Below are 9837 nucleotides of genomic sequence, written 5' to 3'. Positions count from 1 at the left end.
AACAAGATTGCAGCTACCAGGGTTTTTTCCTTTTGTGCTAGCAAGAATAATTATGAGAAAAATCACATGGATTGAAAACCCTAGCAATGTATTTATATAAGTCCAAACGGGCCTAGCTCCGTCCGGTCCAATATTTAATTAATCCTTTTAATTAAATTCGGTCTGTGAATTAATTAATCCAATTAATTAATTCGGGCATATAAATAACCAACCCAATTAATTAATTTATCCAACGACTGTTAAATTAATTAATTGACAAATTGCAATCTTTCAATTCTCTTTTGTGTGCGACCCATTAGGTTCCCTATCACGATGCTTAACGACGTGAAATATTATTTTGATCTAATCAAAATTGATATATTAAAACACTCTTTTAATTTATCATCAATTCACACTCGCCGTCCCAAATTGACATCTAGCAATGTGTCAGGGCAATACATGTGACGGAAAATGTCACGTGATATAACAAAACCAAACTCGTTCGTTTACCGTGAAACTATAATCGATTCGTCAATATGATCCGATCAATTACGAGATATGAAAGTGTGTCAATCTCGATTAACGATCATATCTTTCACTCCACTATTAAGTCAATATAAGTCGAGAACTCCTTTTCGACTTATGAGTACACCTTGGCTAAGGATTTCATCATCGACTTAATTGAATAATATGCAGATCATAATCTCCTGCTATCTAAGAGTGATGAATCATTTATTGATCAATCACAACCTTCATACGATTCTTTAGTACCCGAACGACGTCGTATTAGTGGTCCTTTGCAGAGCAACATCCAACACTGCCAAAGTATGAATGTCCTCATATAAGGTACCATGACGACCTCAAGTCAAAGGACCAATTCCACTACCGAATGTTAGAGATTAATCACTGACACTCAAATAGTTATCCATGTGGAATCTCTCGGTGGGACTCTAATGTTTTGTTCTATAACAAAACATTCACGTGTTCATTTAAGTGTCACCGCACTTTAACTTGTGAGATCAGCTACTTACTTCACAAGTAAGAAATGTCACACGTGATGGTCTATCCGTAATAACGATATCCGTATCTCGTTATTACTTACGACCACGAATGATTTAAGATTCAATCAGATGTAATTTGTATCTCACAATCACAACTCCTTGTGATTAACAAATTATGAAGATTTGAATCTACAGACTCTATTATTTATTTAATTGTCTATTAATTAAATAATAGATCTGTCATTAAATTGCATTAATTATATATCAAAAGTATTTATGTCCAAAGTTGATTGAAACTAGGGCATAATACTTACAAAACCATCAATGTAGAACCAGGATATCATTAATAAAAGTTTTATGCATCAAAAAAGCCAACTAAACACAAAGGGGAGCAACCGAGTAACGAAGAAGTAATATGCAAACTCATTTATTTTTTTACAATTCCTTTCATTGAATCGTTGTACCGCTATAGTTAGTAGTTTATCCTATTGTGCAACGATAATAAATCAATTGAAAAATTTATGGGAATTAGGACCAAATATTAATTTTTTTTAGACATTTGTTTCTTTCTCATATTGTTTCAAAATTGATTTTCATTTCCATTTTTATTGTCAAATTCACTTTACAATCTAATAATAATATGAAAACCCATAAAAAGTAACTAATTATGGTAAACCCATATTACATTACAATCAAGGTTGGAAGCCTAGTTCCAAACCTTTTCTTCTATTTAGGCTGTCGATGAAGCATGTCTTGTTCTACCAAAGCTTCTTTGACAATTGAAATTATGTGGGAAAAACAATTAAAGAAAGCACAAGATGTTAACGTTGATGTACATAGACTCAGCATACATGTATGTAACACTAAAAAGGGAAAGTCCCCCGGGGCATAACCCAGTGGTTCAAAGGAGAAGAGTGAGATAGTTTCAATCTTGCTGGCAACCGTTGATGATTCGATTCCTGAGATATGAAATTTGACTCTTTGTGGGTACCAGTGTACGGGCAAGCTCTTGTTCCTTGGTTTGTTGGGGTACATCCCGCGATTTACCTTCCTGACGATACTCTAGGGGTGGGGCGGTAGGGGCCCTAAGGTTTGGGGTTCAACCTTTGCCCCCACGGGTATGACGCAGTGGTAAAGCAAGAGGGCTCCACATGGAGTATCGGAGGTTCGAATTCCCATGGCGGCTGGAAGGCAACATTTATGTTGGAAGACAATTGTCCTGTGAAGGCAAAGTTATGTTGCGCTTTGTCGTCCCTCCGGAGTTCCTGTCCACACATCATAAATGGAAATCTACAGGGAGGAGAACCGCATTCGGCCCAAGTGTATATAACCTGTGTTCGCATCCGGAATTACCTGGGTGACGAACCAGGGGGAAGGCCGTCACTCCTCAGAATTAGTCAGACGAAACTTAGACACCTGAGTTATAAAAAAAAACACTAAAAAGGGAAGATAACTGTAAAGAAATCTCAATATCAGCAATCTAGAAGGTATGTTTACTTGTACCTCTTACATATGTAATACATTAGGAACAAGACTAAGGGCATGTTTGAGCCACGTTTTGTCAAAAATATACATTCTTAAATAGTAATTTGACATCATTTCAACTAGACATTCTTCAATAAAATAATATTATACACAAATCCAAAAATTTTCTTTATTTTTTAACCATACATTTTCTATCAATATACTATTCAAAAATTCATTCTAAAGAAAATAATATGGCTCAAACAAGGGCCAATTACATAGCTCCGCAAATTTATTTATTTTTTCATTGAAATTTGACAATAGGAAGTGAAGTTATATGATTTTGTAGTTAACCGTTTGAAATAAAAAGACTAATTGAACTGTTCCAAAACATTTATTTGGCTCAATGAAGGCAAATAATTTCTATTTCCTAAACAATAATTGAGGAGAAAAATAGAGAAAATAAAGTCATCGAAGCCTTGCAACTGAACCAAACCAAACTCCGACAATTTTCTTAATAGTTGACTTGAAACCCCGAAGACCCAAATATCAAACACAGTTTCAAAACGATTACTTAGCCTCATGGCAGAGTCAACAGAAGATCACGGGTTGAGAGTTTCGAGATTGCTATTGGAAATCAAAGAATATGTAGCAGTTCCAACTTCTTTTTTGGTTAAACCCAATGTGCATACTTCCTCCTTGACATAGATTATAATTTCTTGACTTTTTGCAGTAACTAATCAACAAACAAGCAAATCGGGTTAATACTTCATGTTTATAAGACTAGTTTTGGGGAAAAATAAATTTGGTTTGAAAGCTAAAACTATATGGCATCTGAACATTCGTTTGCTATCCGCATCATCGGAGACTCTCGATATAGTGCAACAACTGTTCAAAGAGCAGGTCGTGGTAAGGGTGTGATTGCCAAGGAACCATTACTCATTAAAAACTAACATAGATGACAATAATAATAAATAGAAATATGCAGCTAAAAAGTAAAGGTGCCATTCAAATTGATAAGGCAACTATTTAATGATTTGCATTCTTGGATTATCTCTTCTTCATCCAAAAGCTCTTCCAATGTAAAATTTTCCTTGTCCAACACTGACTCAACCTTGGTAACAAAGAAAATATGAATATATTACCAACAAGAAAAAGGAAAAATGGGGAAAACATAAACCATAATTAATTATCAAAAAACCCACCATTAAAGAGATAATTTTCAACAAAATTGAAACATAAATAAACAAAACATCTAGTCCGACATGTATAGAAGCACACATGAATTGATCCAAGTTCGTGTCAGCCCACTGAGCCTTTAGTACAACATAAGATTGACTTGTTTATCTCTAAGCCAATCTCAAGCAAGTTATTTTGCAAAGTTAAAAATGTGTTCAGTTTGATTAACTTTGTTATTTGCATGTTACTTCATTTATCAATCATTTATTATCAAATTGAAATAGCTTTAGAAGACCAAGAAAAGACCACATTTACTTGCCCATTTGGTATTTATGCATTTCGTAGGATGCCATTTGAACTTTGTAACGCTCCTGCTACATTCCAAAGATGCATGATAAGCATATTTACTGACATGATAGAGGAGTGCATGGAAGTTTTCATGGATGACTTGACAGTGTTTGGAGTCTCGTTTGATGCATGCCTATTTAACTTGAAGAGAGTCTTGACCCGGTGTGTGGAAAAATGATTAGTTTTGGATTGGGAGAAATGTCATTTTATGTTACCTTCAGGAATTGTCTTAGGACATGTAATTTCTTCTAAAGGAATAGAGGTCGACAAATCAAAAATTGAACTGATCTTCAAATTGCCTATACATAAAACCGTCAAAGACATAAGATCATTTCTAGGTCACGTAGGTTTTTAAAGGAGGTTTATACAGAACTTTTCATCCATATCCAGACCCTTGTGTAACCTTCTAAGTAAAGAAGCCAATTTTGAATGGACCCCAGAATGCCAAGAGGCATTTAAAACACTGATTAACAAGCTCACTTCTGCACTAATCATGCAACCACCTGATTGGTCCCTACCGTTTGAAATTATGTGCGATGCTAGTGATTATGCGGTAGGTACTGTACTGGGACAACAAAGAGAGGGTAAGCCTTTTGTCATTTACTACGCTAGTAGAACTCTTAACAGTGCTCAGATGAACTATTCCACAACTGAAAAGAGCTACTAGCTGTGGTCTTTGCACTTGACAAGTTTAGATCTTAATTAATAGGTTCTCCCATTAGAATTTTCGCAGATCATGTAGCTTTTAAGCACCTTCTTGCAAAGAAGGATACTAAGGCGCGATTAATACAGTGGATATTGCTTTTGCAGGAATTTGACATCACCATCAAGGACAAGAAAGGAGTGGAGAATGTCGTAGCAGACCACTTATCAAGGCTAACCTTTGAAGACACTACGAACACCTTGCCAATAAGAGATGAATTCCCGGATGAAAATTTATTTTCTCTTTCTTCTTTACCATGGTTTGCTCACATTGTGAACTACTTGGCTGCAGGTGAAATCCCAAAGGAGTGGAGTACAAAGGATAAGAGGAAGTTTTTGGTTCAGGTACATAATTTTTATTAGGATGACCCATGTTTGTTTAAGTACTGCCCCGACCAAATCTTAAGACGTTGTGTCCCCAATGAAGAAATACCTAGCATACTTAGTTTCTGTCATACTCAAGCATGTGGTGGCCACTTCTCTATAAAAAAGACTGCTGCAAAAATTCTACAATGTGGTTTTTATTGGCCTACCTTGTTCAAAGACACTAATACCTATTGTAGAACCTGTGAAAGATGTCAAAAATTAGGTGCCGTGTCTCGACGTAATATGATGCCTTTAAACCCCATTTTAGTGATAGAAGTGTTTGATTGTTGGGGGATTGACTTTATGGGCCCCTTTCCACCTTCTTTTGGTTATCTATACATTATTGTGGTGGTGGATTATGTGTCTAAATGGGTAGAGGCGTTCGCTTGTAGAGCTAATGACAATAAAATGGTTATTAAATTCCTCAAAGAAAATGTCTTGTCTAGGTTTGGTACACCACGTGTCATTATTAGGGACAGAGGCACACACTTTTGGAACCGTTCATTCGAAGCACTAATGAAAAAATATGGAGTTATTCATAAAATCTCTACTACTTACCACCCCCAAACTAGTGGACAGGTAGAATTGGCTAATAGGGAAATTAAACAAATTTTGGAAAAAACGGTGAATTCTAATCGTAAAGATTGGTCTTTAAGATTAAGTGATGCACTTTGGACTTACCGTACTGCTTTTAAGACTTCCCTAGGCATGTCACCATATAAACTTATTTTTGGAAAGCCTTGCCATTTACTTGTGGAGCTTGAACACCGAGCATATTGGGCTATTAAACATTTTAATTTCGACCTAGAGGAGGGAGGTAAGCTTAGGAAATTTCAATTCGCTGAGTTAGAGGAGTTGAGAAATGAGGCCTATGAGAGTTCTAGAATCTACAAGGAAAAAATGAAAGCTTTTCATGATAAAAACATTGCATGAGACCCACCTCTAATTTGCTCACATTAGCTATCCAATGCAACTTGAATCACCTCAATTGGACATCGGGAAAGAAAGTTATGATTAAAACACTGAAAGTTGTCTGGCGGAACCATGCGGTCACATGCCTTTCTACTATGCGGTCGCATACACCTATACCGAGAATTGGAGAGGCTGAAAATGCATAACCATGCGACCGCAATGACAATAACCATGCGGTCGCATAGTATTTTTTGGGCGGCGAATCTCAGTTTCCTTATACGATTGAATCTCTTATGGTAACCTAATTTTCACGGGATATAAATGCCCAAAACCACCCAGGACGAAGGCAGACGTCCCCAGACCTATTTCTTTCATCTTGGTGCTCAAGAAACTCCGTAGAAAATTAAGGAACTTGGTGAAGCAACGAAGGATCTCAATCGATTTTGGTGATTTCGACATCTTTAATTCATGTAATTGAGTTTTTCATTATTAAACAATTTTAGAATCGAATTTCCATATCTTGAATATATTTTTGACATTAGTTTAGCAATTATTAGAATTTCCATAGATTCGGTCATGCTTTCTCTATCGAATATTCGAAATACTTGTTGAATTACAATTTGAATTATTTATTGTTGAGATTATTTTAACTTTTATCAAATCCTTCATAGATCTAGTCATGTTCCTTCTATCGAATGATTGAAATAATTGTTGAATTTTAATCTTAATATTACTTTATTGGCGAATTGATTACTGCCTTATGCTTGATGTATATGGTCGATCTTTGTCTTGTTCCAATAAAAAAATGTGCGAATGTGTTATAGAAAATCTAGATTCTAGCAATATAATTGGAATTAAATTGGACTTTATTGTTAAATCTTCCGATTAGAGAGTTGGGAAGAAAATCTCTAATTGAGGAAAAATACAAGAATTATTGATGTTGATTGATCCAATCCATTGGGGGAATTCCGACGCTTCACTTATGTCGCATATTGATAATTAATTTTTATTCCAAGTGACAAATCATTCCCATATAAAATTACGAAAACCCTAGTTTGTTTGATTTTTTTGAGAAAAATTCCATCTCCCTGTGGATACGACACCCCAAAACTGTACTACAATCACCGCGTTATACTTTGGGCGTAATCACATAACTTATTGTTTTTGTCCCCTGACAAGTACAAAACTTATAGACCTATCAATTGGTATTAATGGGGAGGGTGATGCCTTTATATTTGGAACACATCCTTGCATTTGTTAGTCAAATACTTTGTAGAGAAAATCAAGTAGTAATATTTCTCAACACATAGAATAGACATTCATCTAATAACAAGAATCATAAATTCCATGAGCATGAAATATATATTGATTCCATTTAATACCATTTACAAAACTCGTAGAAATATATGATCTACTTAAAAGAATTCTATAACATAATAACCCCTTTAATTACATGGAGTAAAATGATATTTTATTTGTAAGTTTGATGTCAAAAATGGCTTCCTAAAACTCATGAAAAAATATAATACACTCATCATTTGCGAATATCAACATTCACTGAATAAAGTCATCTTGGATATCAAAAAGTTAATTGTTAAACGTATCAATGTCACAAAATGCAACATAATTCTGAGAAAAATGGTAAGGTTGTACTTGGAATGACCTCATTATGTTAAACCTAAGGTAAATTCATTTTGAGAGGAAAAAAGCTTCCATTCGAGGAAAATGAGTAATATAACAAATATTTCAATTAACTTATGGATCCACAACATGATAATGTCCCTAAATTAAAATTAGACAAATCTGTCACATAGCTCAAGGGTATGCGATGCAGAAAAAGTAGAAGAAAATTGGATATTTATAAGTACCTCCGAATGTAAGCATTGACTTTTAACTCAGTCATGGCTCCTTCTGCAAAGTGAAGCAATTCCTCTCACTTCACCCATTTTTCAACAACGTCAATTGCTTAGCTAAAAATCATGATAAGCATTAAGGTTACTGGAAAATCTAAAACCCTCCTTTTTCAATTAACAATACCAAAGTCACTAACATTGATCTTTTTGCATAGTTCATATCTCGTTATCCATGGCATTGAATAGTCTATCATAATCAGATTTATCTTCAACCCCTATGTTGAAACATTAAAGATAATCAATATAAACTAAATAATAATCCTATTACTTTTATTTAATAGAAAACTTTGAATCTCAAAATTTTAAATTAAATGAAATAATAGAGCAAAAACTCATATTCTCTTCAAAAGTTTTAGTAGGAAAATCCAATTTTTGCCTACGTCAAATCCAACAGAGCTTTTCTTTCTATCCAATCCTAAATACTGCAGAACCATCCTCCCATTTTCCTCAGCAATTCCGTATAACCACAATTTCAATCAATTCCAAAAACTCAAAATGACAAATCGAAAAACCTAATTCAAAACCTTGAATTATTAACAAAAACACCAAACCCACAAACAAATTGCTCTGTAGGGGGAACATCTATCGCAATTCCAAAAAATGAACAGTAACGAAACTTTTAAATTCAACCAATTGTATACAAAGCACAAATCCTTTTACTCACTATAGTACAAAATATTCTACAAACTCAAAAATAGCTTTCACAAATCGTTATGTTCGAGTTCCCCAACAACATCAAACATAATAGCAGTTATAATCATGGCTAATTCTATAGTCAAAAGGAGCAATCGATTGCCTAAAGAATTCTTAGTTATTTCAATTCGAAGACAATACAAGTTTCCTTCTTTTCTGCCTTCAACATCAAAATATTCTACCAAAAAAATCTATTTACAATCTTCCCAAAAATAATTAAAAAAATATTAATTCTGTCAACAACTAAAAATATAATTTTCATTTCATACCACTGAACCTGCAAAATTCAAAACTAAAAAAAACTAGTAAAGTATATTAAAAAAGTTCGGCTCTGTTTTTCTCTTTAAAAAATCTTTCATTTACTGAGAACTTGTAAAACAATGTTTTGTTGAACCAAAAGAAGACTCAAAGAAAGATTTACAGCTCCAATGACTTGTGTAGAACCAAAAGAAGACTCAAAGAAATATTAACAGCTCCAACGACTTGTGTAGAAAGAATCGAAACGCTTACAAAGATCTTCATTTCCCTTCGAAAAAGAACCAATAAACGAGATCCTAACATCAAAACAAAATAAAACCTTACCCTCTTCATCTTCTTTTTCCACCTCTAAATTCCATTCCCAAATTTGCTAATGAAGAGAGCAAAAGAAGCTTGTGATGTATAACGGGAGGGAAAATGGAGAAACAAAGTAAGTAAATAGGTATGTGTGTGATGTATAATTGAGAGACAAAATGTATAGACTTTTGCCATATGTACAGAACTCCATTTCATAGGTGTTCTACTCACATGAGGTGGGTCCCCTTTATTAAAAAAATACCTCCAAAAAATCCCACCCCCAAGGGTTTGTGTCTATTCTGAAAAATGTATGAAATGTTTCCTCTGTACGTGAAGCAAGGCTCAGATGGATAATGGAACAAGTAAAAAGGAAGAGCCCTGCTAGGCTTAATTCACAAGGACCTGCCAGGGCATACACAATACGTGGGACCCACGTAATAATTTTTTTTAATACACGTGGGGCCCTTACACAGTGAGGGGCCATGTAAAACACTAGGCTTTTTCCAAAAAGGAATGGGAGATTGTGTGCAAAAATGGTGAATAACTGTCAGAAAAAAAAGTTGCCATGGTTGAGGGGAAAAAGGAAAAAGGATAAAATGACTTGAGCATGACACAAGAATGATGCCTTATGAATAGTAATAAACTTTGTTCTTTTTTTTTTTTTTTTTTTTGATAACCCAGGTGTCCCATCTTAGCCGGACTAAATCCTGGACCTCTAGCCCCCG

At 34.6% G+C, this 9837-nt stretch overlaps 1 long non-coding RNA gene across 2 annotated transcripts; it reads right to left on the bottom strand.

The window, feature by feature from the left end:
- Nucleotides 1–3149: 3149 nt before the first annotated feature.
- On the bottom strand, nucleotides 3150–9426 carry LOC111392384. 2 transcript variants are annotated; one of them, XR_002702260.1, is made up of 4 exons: nucleotides 9140–9426; nucleotides 8002–8079; nucleotides 7820–7921; nucleotides 3150–3558 (listed from the first exon to the last, which is right to left on the bottom strand). It is a non-coding gene; the product is annotated as an uncharacterized LOC111392384 (long non-coding RNA). The 2 variants fall into 2 exon arrangements; XR_002702259.1 differs by lacking the exon at nucleotides 8002–8079 and having other exon boundaries at nucleotides 9140–9404.
- Between the last annotated feature and the right edge of the window lie 411 nt (nucleotides 9427–9837).

Source organism: Olea europaea, unplaced genomic scaffold (genome assembly GCF_002742605.1).
Source record: "Olea europaea var. sylvestris unplaced genomic scaffold, O_europaea_v1 scaffold926, whole genome shotgun sequence".
In the NCBI taxonomy this organism is placed as follows: Eukaryota; Viridiplantae; Streptophyta; class Magnoliopsida; order Lamiales; family Oleaceae; genus Olea; species Olea europaea.
Note: the sequence above shows the minus strand (reverse complement) of the source record. Positions and strands in the feature narration are given on the sequence as shown.